At 42.1% G+C, this 12,719-nt stretch overlaps 1 pseudogene; it reads left to right on the top strand.

Moving 5' to 3' along the window:
* The first annotated feature begins 11,298 nt into the window (after positions 1 to 11,298).
* LOC110289103 (3'-5' exoribonuclease 1 pseudogene) lies at positions 11,299 to 12,130 on the top strand (annotated as a pseudogene).
* The last annotated feature ends 589 nt before the right edge of the window (positions 12,131 to 12,719 follow it).

Here is a 12,719-nt window from a genome sequence, read left to right as displayed (position 1 = left end):
AGTGAAAGCTGCAGCTCCTAACATGGGAATGTACCTAGAATGGAAAGCTTTGTGGCAAGACTCCTGCCAAGCACAGGCAAGGGCCAATGCCGCCGTTGAAGGGGACCAAAGAACATGGACTTTTGAGTTGCTTACAGGTCAGGGACAACACGCTACTAACCAGACAAATTACCATTGGGGAGCGTACGCCCAGATCTCAGCTGCCGCCATTAAGGCATGCAAGGCACTCTCTAGGAAGGGAGAGGCAAGTGGATATTTGACAAAGATTACTCAGGGCGCCCAGGAGTCGTTCTCAGACTTTGTGGCTAGAATAACAGAAGCGGCAGGGAGAATTTTTGGAGACCTAGAGGCAGCTATACCTTTAATTGAACAGTTGGTCTATGAACAGGCTATGCAGGAATGCAGAGAGGCTATTACATCCAGAAAGAGCAAGGGATTGCAGGACTGGTTGAAGGTTTGCCGTGAGCTTGGAGGGCCACTCACTAATGCTGGTTTGGCAGCTGCCATTCTACAAGGGCAGAAGCACCCTGATACGGCTGAGCTCAAACTCTGCTATAATTGTGGCAAACCAGGACACTTAAAAAAGGACTGTAGAGCCCTTGTCAAAAGGAGAGCATCAGGACTGTGTACTAAGTGTGGGAAAGGGTATCATTGGGCCAGAGATTGTCGCTCAGTCAAGGACATTCGAGGCAGGCCCCTGCAGCCAGAATTTCCTCAAGCAGTAGAGAATGAGGCCATTTCAAAAAATGTGTATCAGGGCCCCAAAACATATGGGATCCCGGCAGGCAAAAGGTGGACCCCACAGTCCGCAGGGCAACAGAAGGATCAGCTGGATTGGACCTCCGTGCGACCACCCGATTCATGCTGTTGCCCCAAATGGGGGTGCAGCCCATTCCTACTGACTACAAAGCGCCTTTGCCATCTGGAAGTGTCGGCCTAATACTGGGCCCGGCCTCCCTTACCTTACAAGGCCTTATTGTTCACCCTGGAGTCGTAGATCAAGATTATGAAGGGGAACTTCAAGTTCTCTGTTCCTGTCCTCAGGGTGTCTTTTCTATTTCACAAGGGGATAGAATAGCTCAGCTAATAATTTTGCCAAGCCTACATGGCTTTTTTCCTTCCTCTGGTGTCCCTCAAGCTGCCAGAGGGATTGGTTCTACTGGAAATGATTCTGCTTACTTAATAATGCCTCTTGACTCCAGGCCATCCTTAGAATTAGTTATAGAAGGGAAACAATTTAAAGGGATTTTAACACAGGAGCAGATAAAAGTATCATCTCTTCTCACTGGTGACCGAAAGCCTGGCCCGGTACTCAGTCATCACATTCTTTACGGGGGCTAGGCTATCAGTCCTGCCCCACTATTAGCTCCCGTTCTTTGAGCTGGCAAGTGCCTGAAGGTCAAATGGGACGATTCACACCCTATGTTTTTACCACTCCCAGTAAATCTCTGGGGGAGAGACATTTTACAGGCACTGGGAATGACCTTGACTAATGAATACTCACCACAAGCTGTTCAAATGATGAAGAAAATGGGCTATAAAGAAGGAAGAGGATTAGGGAAAGGAGAGTAGGGTAGACTGGAACCTATCCCTCAAGAAGGTAATAATGGGAGACAAGGTTTGGGTTTTTCCTAGGGGCCGTTGAGGGCTCCATGCCCATACCATGGCTTACAGAGGAAGCTGTATGGGTTCCTCAATGGCCTCTCTCCTCTGAAAAATTAGAAGCTGCCACAAAACTGATTTCTGAACAGCTACGCTTGTGTCATTTGGAGCCCTCTACCTTACCCTGGAATACACCTATTTTTGTAATTAAGAAAAAATGTGGCAAATGGGGCTTATTACATGATCTTAGAGCAATTAATGCACAAATGCGCCTATTTGGGCCAGTTCGGTCAGGGCTACCATTGCTTTCTGCCTTACCCAAAAATTGGGAAATTATAATTATAGATATTAAAGATTGTTTTTACTCTATACCTTTATGCCCTCAAGATAGGCAAAGATTTGCATTTACCATCCCAGCCATTAATCATTTAGAGCCTGATCAAAGATACCAATGGAAGGTCCTACCTCAGGGGATGGCGAATAGCCCCACCATGTGTCAACTATGTGCAATTGGCACTTAAGTCAGTTAGAGAGCATTTTCCATCATTACTTGTAAGACTTTATATGGATGATATTTTGATTTGCCATAAAAATTCACAGTTATTGCAAGATGCATACCCTATATTAATAAAAACATTAGGGCAATGGGGATTATAGGTGGCCACCGAAAAGGTGCAAATTGCTCCAATGGGAGCCTTCCTAGGATCACTCATTTATCCTGACAAAATTGTTCCTCAAAAATTAGAGATTTGCAAAGATCAACTACATACCTTGAATGATTTCCAAAAACTGCTGGGAGATATTAATTGGCTAAGACCATTTTTGAAAATTCCGTCAGCAGAATTAAAGCCATTATTTGATATATTAGAGGGAGATACCCACATCTCCTCCCACAGAGCACTTACCCCAGCTGCATGTCAAGCTTTACAAACTAGAAAAGGCCTTACAAGATGCTCAATTACAACACATTGACGAGTCAAAGTCATTTGAATTGTGCATATTAAAAACTGTACAGTTACCAACAGCACTCTTGTGGCAAAATGGACCCTTATTGTGGGTCCACCCTAATGCCTCCCCTGCAAAAATCATTGAGTGGTATCCTAATGTAGTTGCTCAACTTGCACTTCGGGGGATAAAAGTGGCCATTACTCATTTTGGGAAAGAACCTCATATGCTAATCGTGCCTTATACCTCTGCTCAAGTTCAAACCCTGGCAGCAACAACTAACGATTGGGCAGTCTTGGTTGCCTCCTATTCAGGACAAATTGATAATCATTATCCAAAACATTCAATTTTACAGTTTGCCTTAAGCCAAGCCATAGTGTTTCCAGTAATAACAGCCAAACACCCACTTCCAGATGGGGTAGTAGTATATACAGATGGATCCAAATCTGGCATAGGTGCATATGTAGTAAATGGCCAAGGAAAGAAGCTTGTGACATTGTCACCCAATGTCAAAACTGTTGTCAATTTTTGCCTACTCCTCATGTAGAGGCAAGCCCCCGAGGCATCAGGCCATTACAGGTCTGGCAAATGGATGTCACTCATATTTCCTCCTTTGGAAGAAATCAATATTTACATGTTTCCATTGACACCTGCTCTGGTGTTATGTGTGCTACACCTTTAACAGGTGAGAAAGCCTCTCATGTTATACAGCACTGTTTAGAAGCTTGGAGTGCTTGGGGCAAGCCCACAATCCTTAAAACTGATAATGGGCCAGCATATACCTCTACTAAATTTCAGCAATTTTGTTATCAAATGGATGTCACTCACCTGACTGGCCTTCCTTATAATCCATAAGTACAAGGCATTGTGGAATGTGCCCATCATACACTCAAGTCTTATTTTATAAAACAAAAGGGGGGAGTTGATGACTCTGCCCTCAGTGCCAAGAGTCGCTGTCCCCATGGCACTCTTCACACTTAATTTTTTTGAATCTTGACGAGCAAGGTTGCTCTGCAGCTGATTGACATAGCTCAGACCCTGACAGACCAAAAGAAATGGTGAAATGGAAGGATGTCTTATCTGGTCTGTGGAAAGGCCCGGATCCTATTTTAATAAGATCCAGGGGAGCTGTCTGTGTTTTTCCACAGAGTGAAGACAACCCATTTTGGCTGCTGGAACGACTCACCTGCAAGATATTAATCAAAGATGGTGCGGAAGATGCTGACCTCCTGAGGACTGCTCCTGATTCTGACAATGCTGAACTTGTCTCAGGTTCCTAGTATGATGGGCGAACAGAGATGGGCCATTCTCTCAGCTTTCCCTAAACCAATGCCAGTTCGCCATGATGCTATAGTTTTTCCAAAACTCTTTACTACCAATAAAAAACTGGATTTACCATATTTGCCATTTGACCCTTTACGGGACCCGTTAGGAGAAAATCGCTCCCTCCAAGAACAGGGTTCCCTATGTTTTCAATTATCGCAAAAGGGGGACTGTATTCAGCTCAGTATCCATATGTTAGGATCATTTTTGGATAGTGGGATGGTAAACTTCACCCCAACCCGAGGAAAAGGAAACAATGATATTATTCATGTTACATGGTTTTGGTGGCAATCGACAGTCTGGCTAAACGGTACATTCCCATCTCCCAATTGGAATGAGACAAAGCGTCCTCGTCAACCCAGGATTGCTCCTCATTGTGGTGGAGAGGATGTAGGGGAGTTGCCACCATGGTCAGACTGCCAGTCGTCTATAGCCAGATGGATTGATGAGTACAAATATTTTACCTTCTCCCCCAATACTTTGTTTGGGCCTGAAGAAGAGTTTGTAATGAGAATGGGCCTCTTCTTGCAGGACCGCAGAATGAGCCCTTATCGCAAATGGCTACTTTGTGGGATTAATGGAAGCTGTACAGATCTTAATCCCCTTGTTTTCTTAAAAGGAGGTGCTGTAGGAAAGGCCATTTACACTGGTCTCTCCAATTATACCCTGATTGGGGCATATGGACCAACAAAAAATATATAATTCATACTGAAGAAATCTCTGGTTTAAATAAGACACAGATTAATCCAACCAGCTATATATCGACTCCAGTATGTGTCTATCCTCCCTTTTTCTTTATTTTGTCTAATGATTCATTTGAAATCTGTGTAAATAATTCCTGTTGGATTTCTCAATGTTGGGATGCAACAAAGGACACCCGCGCCATGGTGGCCCGGATCCCACATTGGATCCCTGTTCCAGTGGAAATACCCTCCACCTTATCCCTGTTTTGACAAAAAAGAGATTTTGGCATTACTGCTGCTGTGATCATAGCAATTTCAGCCAGTGCAGCTGCTGCTACAGCTGCAGGGTACGCTATGACTAGTACGGTCCAAACAGGCACAAAATTAAATCAGCTTTCAGTCGATCTGACTGATGCCATCAATGTCCAAACTTCTGCTAGTGCCCAGTTGAAGGGAGGGCTGATGATTTTGAATCGGCACCATGACCTGGTTGAGGAACAGATAGGCATCTTATACCAGTTGGCCCAGTTGGGTTGTGAAAGAAAATTGGGCGCTCTGTGTATTACCAGTGTCCAATATGAAAATTTTACTCGTGCAGCTAATCTGTCTAGACAGCTCTCCTTGTATCTTGCAGGAAATTGGTCCGAGGGGTTCGATGAGACTCTTGAGGCCCTGAGGGCAGCAATTTTAAGGATCAACTCAACGCGAGTGGACCTGTCATTGACAGAGGGCCTCTCCTCCTGGATTTCATCTGCATTTTCTTATTTTAAGGAATGGGTGGGGATAGGTCTATTTGGTACTGCCATCTGCTGTGGACTTGTGTTCATGCTCTGGTTGGTTTGCAAGCTCAGAGCCCAACAAACACGTGACAAGGTTGTCATTGCTCAAGCACTTTCGGCCATTGAACAAGGGGCCTCCCCCGAAATCTGGCTATCTATGCTCAAGAATTAGTCGGCATTTGTCATTTTTTGGCTGGCCTCTTTTGTAGAGTTCGCCCTAGGTCATTTAGTAGTTACTGTCACATAGCACTGTGGTATCCAGGGACGGGGCAGCTTTCCTCATGCACAGATCAACCTAAGACACAGGGCCCGGTGGCGATAGGGTTACCCTATGATGGGAAAGTCTGTGACATTAGAGGAACGACCCAAGACAGGAGCCACAGCGGATGGACATAATTACACAGACCTAGTCCAGCCTCATTTTAATAAAACAAAAAGGGGGAGATGTGGAGTGCCATGAGCAATTGCCATTACAAGATGGCGCTGGCTTCTGCTGTGCCCAACTAGTAAACAAGCCTTGTGTGCAGGTGTAAGAGTGAATTCATGCCAAGTCACTGCCCATCTCGGGGCGTAGTAATGAGGTCATGGGTGAGCAACAAATCAGGTGCTGACATGCCATGCTGAGGGCTATATAAGCAGCACCATTTTCTGGGTTCTGGGTCTTCCCTCCTAAAGAAGCAATAAAGCTTTTGCTGCAGAAGAATCCGGTCGTCCGAGTGTGTTCTTGCCTGCGAGAACAATAGCTCGGGGCAGGAAGAAGAGGTTGGAAGATTGTAAGAGCCGGTGGGAATGGAAGACAGGAATGAAACAAGACCCTCATGACACAGCAGGACTGATGCACATATGAACTCCCAAAGACTGGCAGCATTCACAGGGCCTGAACAGGTCTAAGTCAGATGGGGTTCCAGTGATGAATCAGGGAGTGAACTTGTGCCTTCATTCCTAACTCAGAACTACCTCCAATTGACAATCACTTGTGAAGAAAAAAAAAAGTGTTTTCTCCATTCTTTTGTATATCACTGGGTATACAAACCATACTTAAGGAGATGCTCCACACCCAGCATTAAATGGCCAACAGGAAATGAACTCAGTGGTATTTTGGTTTTTCTTTTTTGTCTCATAATGCTTTATCTGGGCATTTTTTAACCTTATAAATCTTTGGCTTCTTGTTGTTTTTTTTTGGGGGGGAGGGATTTCCCTCTGTGTGTTTTTATGATATTTTCCTCTGTTTCTCTCTTTCTCTGTCTGTGTGTCTCACTCTTTGTGTGTGTGTGTGTGTGTGTGTGTGTGTGTGTGTATGCTTTCTTTGTCCTTTGCTTTGATCTTTTCTTTCTTCCTTTTTTCTTTCTTTCTTGTTCTGTACTATCTCTTTTTCTTTTCAGCTGCCTGTTTATTTTCTAGTGAGAGAAAGAAAGAGTATAGATTTGGGAGAGAGCGGGTAGGTGGGGTGGATATTGTGAGAGATGGAGGTGTACTGGCTAGTTTTGTGTGAAATTGACACAGCTGGATTTATCACAGATCCAGGAGCTTCAGTGGAGGAAATTTCTCCATGAGATCCAACTGTAAGGCATTATTTCAATTAGTGATCAAGGGAGAAAGGCCCCTTGTGGGTGGTGCCATCACTGGGCTGGTAGTCTTGGTTCCATAAGAGAGCAGGCTGAGCAAACCAGGGGAAGCAAGCCAGTAAGAAACATCCCTCCAAGGCCTCTGCATCAGCTCTTTCTTTCGGACCTATTTGAGTTCCAGTCCTGACTTCCTTCAGTGATGAACAGCAGTATGGAAGCATCAGCCAAATAATCCCTTTCCTCCCCAACTTGCTTCTTGGTCATGATGTTTGTGCAGGAATAGAAACCCTGAGTAAGACAAATTGGTACCAGAAGTGGGGTATTCATGTGACAACCTGACCATGTTTTGGGGAGGACTGTGGAAGGACTTTGGAACTTGGGGCTAGAAGATTAGCATTACTAGCTCTGTGGGATGCTGTATAGGAGCTTGGAAGATAATGTTGAGAACAGTGCAGAAGATGGAGGCCTGGCTTGTGAAATTTCAGAGGGAAGATTAAAGACTCTTATCAGGGCCATTGCTGTTTTGATTGTGAAGATTCTGTAGTTCTGGTTATCTGGGGCTGAAGAATCAGCTGTAATTAACAAGATACCAGAACTACTAAAGCAAAAACTTTGCATTACTTGGACTATTGATGCAGGTTAGCTGGAGCTAAGAAATTAGAAGTTATTAAGAAGAGACCAGCATCATTGAGGTGACATCTTCTGGGAAGTGTTTTCTGAGAGCACAGAGGCTGTGTTCCAGAGATAGCCAAGGATGTACCTCATGCTGCAGTGGGACTTGGTAATGTGTAAGAGTCACCCAGGTGGTACTGGTTTTGAAGTTATGAAGGGGTCAAGCAGAGCAGCTGAGGCTGGGCACTGTGAGAGGCCATGGAAGGCCATTGGTGAAGGTGCATCCTCAGTTGCAAATGATGGCCTAGGACTGAAGGGGTCATGCAAAGTTGTTGAGGCTGGCACCATGAAGAGAGCCTATGAGAGGCTATTGTTGAAGCCAAGTTACAGTGGAAGACAGCATCATTTTGGAGATGCCAGTTCCATGAGATGACCACCAAGTTCAGCAGCAGCAGTGGAGTACAGGCATCTGGAGCCTAGAGGAAAAGCTGTGTGCTACAAAGGGAATGGCTGGAGAAGTGACCCAAGCCCTTGGAGGAGCCCAGTAGATCATGTGTTGGATCCCAGACATTTGACTGTTGGAGACTGATTTTTGCTTTTGATTGTGACTGTGCCCTGATATTTTTCCCTCTTGTAGGAAGTTTTTTAGTGAAGCCCACAGTTATGTGACTTTGAATTTTAAAGTACTTTGAATTTTATAAGATACTGGATATTTTAAAGGGATTGAACTTTTAATATGTAAAGACTGTGGTACTTGTAAAGTTATTTAGATCTTGGGGATTAATAAGAACTAAGGGTTGAGGCTTACTAGTGATGTGTTTGTGTGTCAAGTTGACAAGGGGTTAATTGTAATGGTTAGTTTTGTGTCAACTTGACACAGTTGGATTTATCATAGAGAAAGGAGCTTCAGTTGAGGAAATGCCTCCATGAGATCCAACTGTAAGGCATTTTCTCAATTAGTGATCAAGGTGGAAAGGCCCCTTGTGGGTGGTGCCATCTTTGGGCTGGTAGTCTTGGTTCTATAAGAGAGCAGGTTGAGCAAGCCACAGTAAACAAGCCAATAAAGAACATCTCTCCATGGCCTCTGCATCAGCTCTTTCTTTCTGACCTGCTTGAGTTCCAGTCCTGACTTCCTTCAGTGATGAACAGCAGTATGGAAGCGTCAGCCAAATAAACCCTGTCCTCCCCAACTTGCTTCTTGGTCATGTTTTCTGTGCAAGAATAGAATCCCTGACTAAGACAGGAGGATAGGAAATCATGATCAAAATATGCTGCAAAATATCTCATTTTCAGGAAAACTGAAAGTATAAATAAATTATTATATAATTAAAATTAGAAATTAAAAAGACCATATTAATAATAAAATATTAATGCATATAATAAACTTTTATCATGCTGCTCACTATTAGGATATATTTGAACAACTGTCAATATTACCACTGAAGAACACACAGTAGGAAAAGTAATTAGTTAGATGAAATCAAATGAAGAGCTAGCTAAGTGGTACTAGTTGTTGAAGACACAAACTCATTATCATCCATGTATACCATGTTCAACTGATTCAATGATAAGTGCAAGATAAAGAAGCCAAAATTATGAATAATTCTTTAAAAAATGTGTACTTTTTAAAAAATCTGGAAGTATACTAACATTGACAGAACTAAAAGGAACATGGGATTTTTCATCTCCAGAAGACAAAAAATTTCCTGTCCAGAAAATTCATATATCTGGCCTGATTTGGTGCCAAATTAGACTAAAAGTTACAGAGATCAGAAAGGAAGACTATATATATATATATATATATATATATATATATATATTATTATTATTTTTTTTTCCCCTCTGCTCCTCTGGAATAAATCAGCTCCTCTGCTCACGGGATGGCCATGTGCTCAGCAAGAGTCTTCTCAGTAGAGATTTCTGGGAAAATACCAGGAAGGTCACACATCAATGAAGGAAAAGAGATTTTAGAGAATTCTTAGCTTGTGTCCTATCTGAGTGCAATGTTCACATCACAATTCCACATCTCTTTACCTTGACCTTGACAGTGTTCATCTTCTAGTGTGTCTGTGAGATTTAAATAAGTCTGTGGATTCTATAACATGGTTCTTGACATGTATTTATAATATAAAACAATATAATTTATGGAGGCCTGATATTAAAAGGGAGAAAAATCAAAATAGAGAAAAAGTTCATTAAGATCAAGTAAAATAGCAAATTCCCAGAAATACCCTGAATAGCAATGAAAGCAGATTGCTCCAGGGATGTAAAATATTTCTACTCTTGGTGTAATCCAATAAAAGTAAAAATTCAGTTAAATAGCAGATAAGCAGGTACCATGGTATATGCAGTTTATAGTTACTACTGATTTTTATTAAATTTACAATATATCTTTAAAATATTCATACTGCAAAAATGATGGCATTGAAATTGCTAAGTTAGCAATGAAATTGCAATACTTTGGCTTCTCTCATGTTTACTTATTAAGTTGATTTGGAAAAAGAAGAAGAAATTAATAATGATAAAAATGTGGACAAGACAACGGTATGTATGGATTCTGTCTCTCCCTCAATCTCTAAAACTGTTTTCTTTCCTCTCTCCTTCTCCTTCTCTCTTATTCACTTCCCCCTCCCACTCTCCCAAAGTCTGCTCTCTCTCTCCCTCTCTTTCTCTCTTTCTCTCTCTACATCTCCCTCCCTGAAGTATGTTTAGTTATGGAAGTAGAGAATGCACTGAATCCTGGCTCCATATAAGGAGAGGTTTAGATGAAATGATCTTACCCAGTTTACCTTTGTTGAACAAATAGATAGAGGTATCTTTGGCATTGGCAGCAGAATCTGCAGAAGTAGAATTCAAGAATAAAAATTTGGCCTGAGATATAGACTCTATCTTTAGAAGGGTCTTGTACTCAGCTGAATACACCTTCCTCATTCGAAATGCATCTATGTAACTCTGGCATAAGTTCAGTCCATCTGTAATTTTTCTTGTCTCATTCTACATGATACTGCCATTTCTGGGTCATGAAGAGGTTGAGGCTTCTACCATGGGCAATAAGATTGATGGAAAAGAAACACAAGATTCTGTCCCAGACATGAGCACGGAACAATCACAGTCACATATGTTCCCACTCATAGATAGTACAGCCTGAAGACATCAAGAAATTCATCAGTCAAATACTCAATTCTCTAATCACAAAATAGAAACAAACACTCTTTATAGCTGACATGTATAACGCTCCATGGAACAAAACCTAGATCCCTGGATTTGTTGGACTCCTGTTATCGTCCTCATCTCATGATATCCTACCATGTTGTCCTCATACTTCATTCCATAATAGCTTCTGGAACTGTAGTGTGATCATTCTCTGCAGGGGCAGCTGTTCTTGTTTCCACAGAGAGTTATGTATTCATTTTTCAACTTATGATAGCTTTATATGACTTAATAGCATTTTTTTAAAAGTTCTGAAAGTTGGTCCGACGGAGTTTGTGTGGCGGCCGCTGCGGGAACGTGAAGCGCGGTAGTTTTTCAAGGGAGAGAGAGAGGCGGCTTCACGCGGGGCTCGGTGGAGCAATAGTGAACGTCCTGGGCCATCTCGTGGCTCGCGAGAGGCAGCATGGAGGACGACGAGCCAGAGTGTGAGGAGTCCCTGCTGCTGAGCATGGAGGAAAAGCAGCGATGCAGACTTGATGGCAAAGAGACAGATGGATTGAAGTTCATTTCCTTCAATGGCAGTGACTTCAGTGATCTGGTTTACAAAGAGATCGCAATGACAAATGGTTGTATCAACGGATGAGTAAGGAGGAACTCAGAGCTAAACTTTCAGAATTTAAGCTTGAAACAAGAGGAGTCAAGCATGTTCTAAAGAAGAGACTGAAAAATTATTGCAAGAAGCAGAAGTTGATGCTGAAAGGGAGCTCCACTGTGGACAGTTACTATGACTACATTTGTATTATTGACTTTGAGGCTACTTGTGAAGAGAGGAACCCAGGTAAGTTCCTACATGAAATCATTGAGTTTCCTGTTGTTCTGTTGAATACACACACCTTAGAAATCGAAGATACGTTTCAGCAGTATGTGAGGCCAGAGGTCAATGCTCAGCTTTCAGAGTTCTGCATCGGTCTTTCTGGAATCACTCAGGATCAGGTAGACAGAGCCGATGATTTCCCTCAGGTCCTGAAAAAAGTGATTGAATGGATGAAGTCAAAGGAGTTGGGAACTAAGTACAAGTATTGCATACTAACTGATGGTTCCTGGGATATGAGTAAATTCCTAAACACTCAGCAGGCTCAAATACCCTTCCTTTACTAAAAAGTGGATCAATATTCGAAAGTCATACGGAAACTTTTATAAGGTTCCCAGAAGCCAGACCAAACTAACAATAATGCTTGAAAAATTAGGAATGGATTATGATGGACGGCCTCAGAGCGGTCTCGATGACTCTAAGAACATTGCTAGAATAGCATTTCGGATGCATCAGGATGGATGTGAACTTCGAATCAATGAAAAAATATTTGGAGGACAGCTGGTGAGTGTGTTCTCGTACTTACCAGTAGAGGGCGCTCCATCTCCATAGATGCCACATAGTAGAAAACTGCAGTTTGATCAGTTGCTACAAAAGTAGCAGGCAAATGAATCTGAGCTAATGCAACCTTCAAGCACAATTACAAATAGATGGGTATGTATGCAGACATTTTGTGGGAAGACACACCAATTTTTTTGTCACCAGTACTTTTGATATGAGCAGTATTTGTTACACACAGTAACCAGTCCCTGCTCAGAACTGAATTTTATAATGTAAGGTGTCCAAGATGTGTTCCTTTGCTTTTAAGATGGAAGTTTTATCAGTACATTCTTTAAATGTCATGTCTTATTGATACTAAAATTTAAAATGAATTTATACATTAACACCATTAAATTAAATACATTTTTTTGAAAAAGTGGAAAGGATTGAAAGGTAGTGTTTGCCCATTGAGTTTTAAGTAAAACATGGTTCTTTTAATTTTGTAAGTTTAGTGAGGGTGAAGTGAGGGGTTTGCCCCAAGAAGGCTGTGTGTGGGTACCAGATTCTGCAAGTGTTGAAGTTCTGTAGTTCAAATGGCATAATGTTTCTATATAACCTACACATTCTCCCATATATTTTAATCATCTCTGGGTAGCGTATACTTAATAAACTATAAAGAAATTGTTGTAAAAAATTCTGAAAGTTAATG

Source organism: Mus caroli, unplaced genomic scaffold, assembly GCF_978045245.1.
Source record: "Mus caroli unplaced genomic scaffold, Mus_caroli_1 scaffold_16, whole genome shotgun sequence".
NCBI lineage: Eukaryota > Metazoa > Chordata > Mammalia > Rodentia > Muridae > Mus > Mus caroli.
Note: the sequence above shows the minus strand (reverse complement) of the source record. Positions and strands in the feature narration are given on the sequence as shown.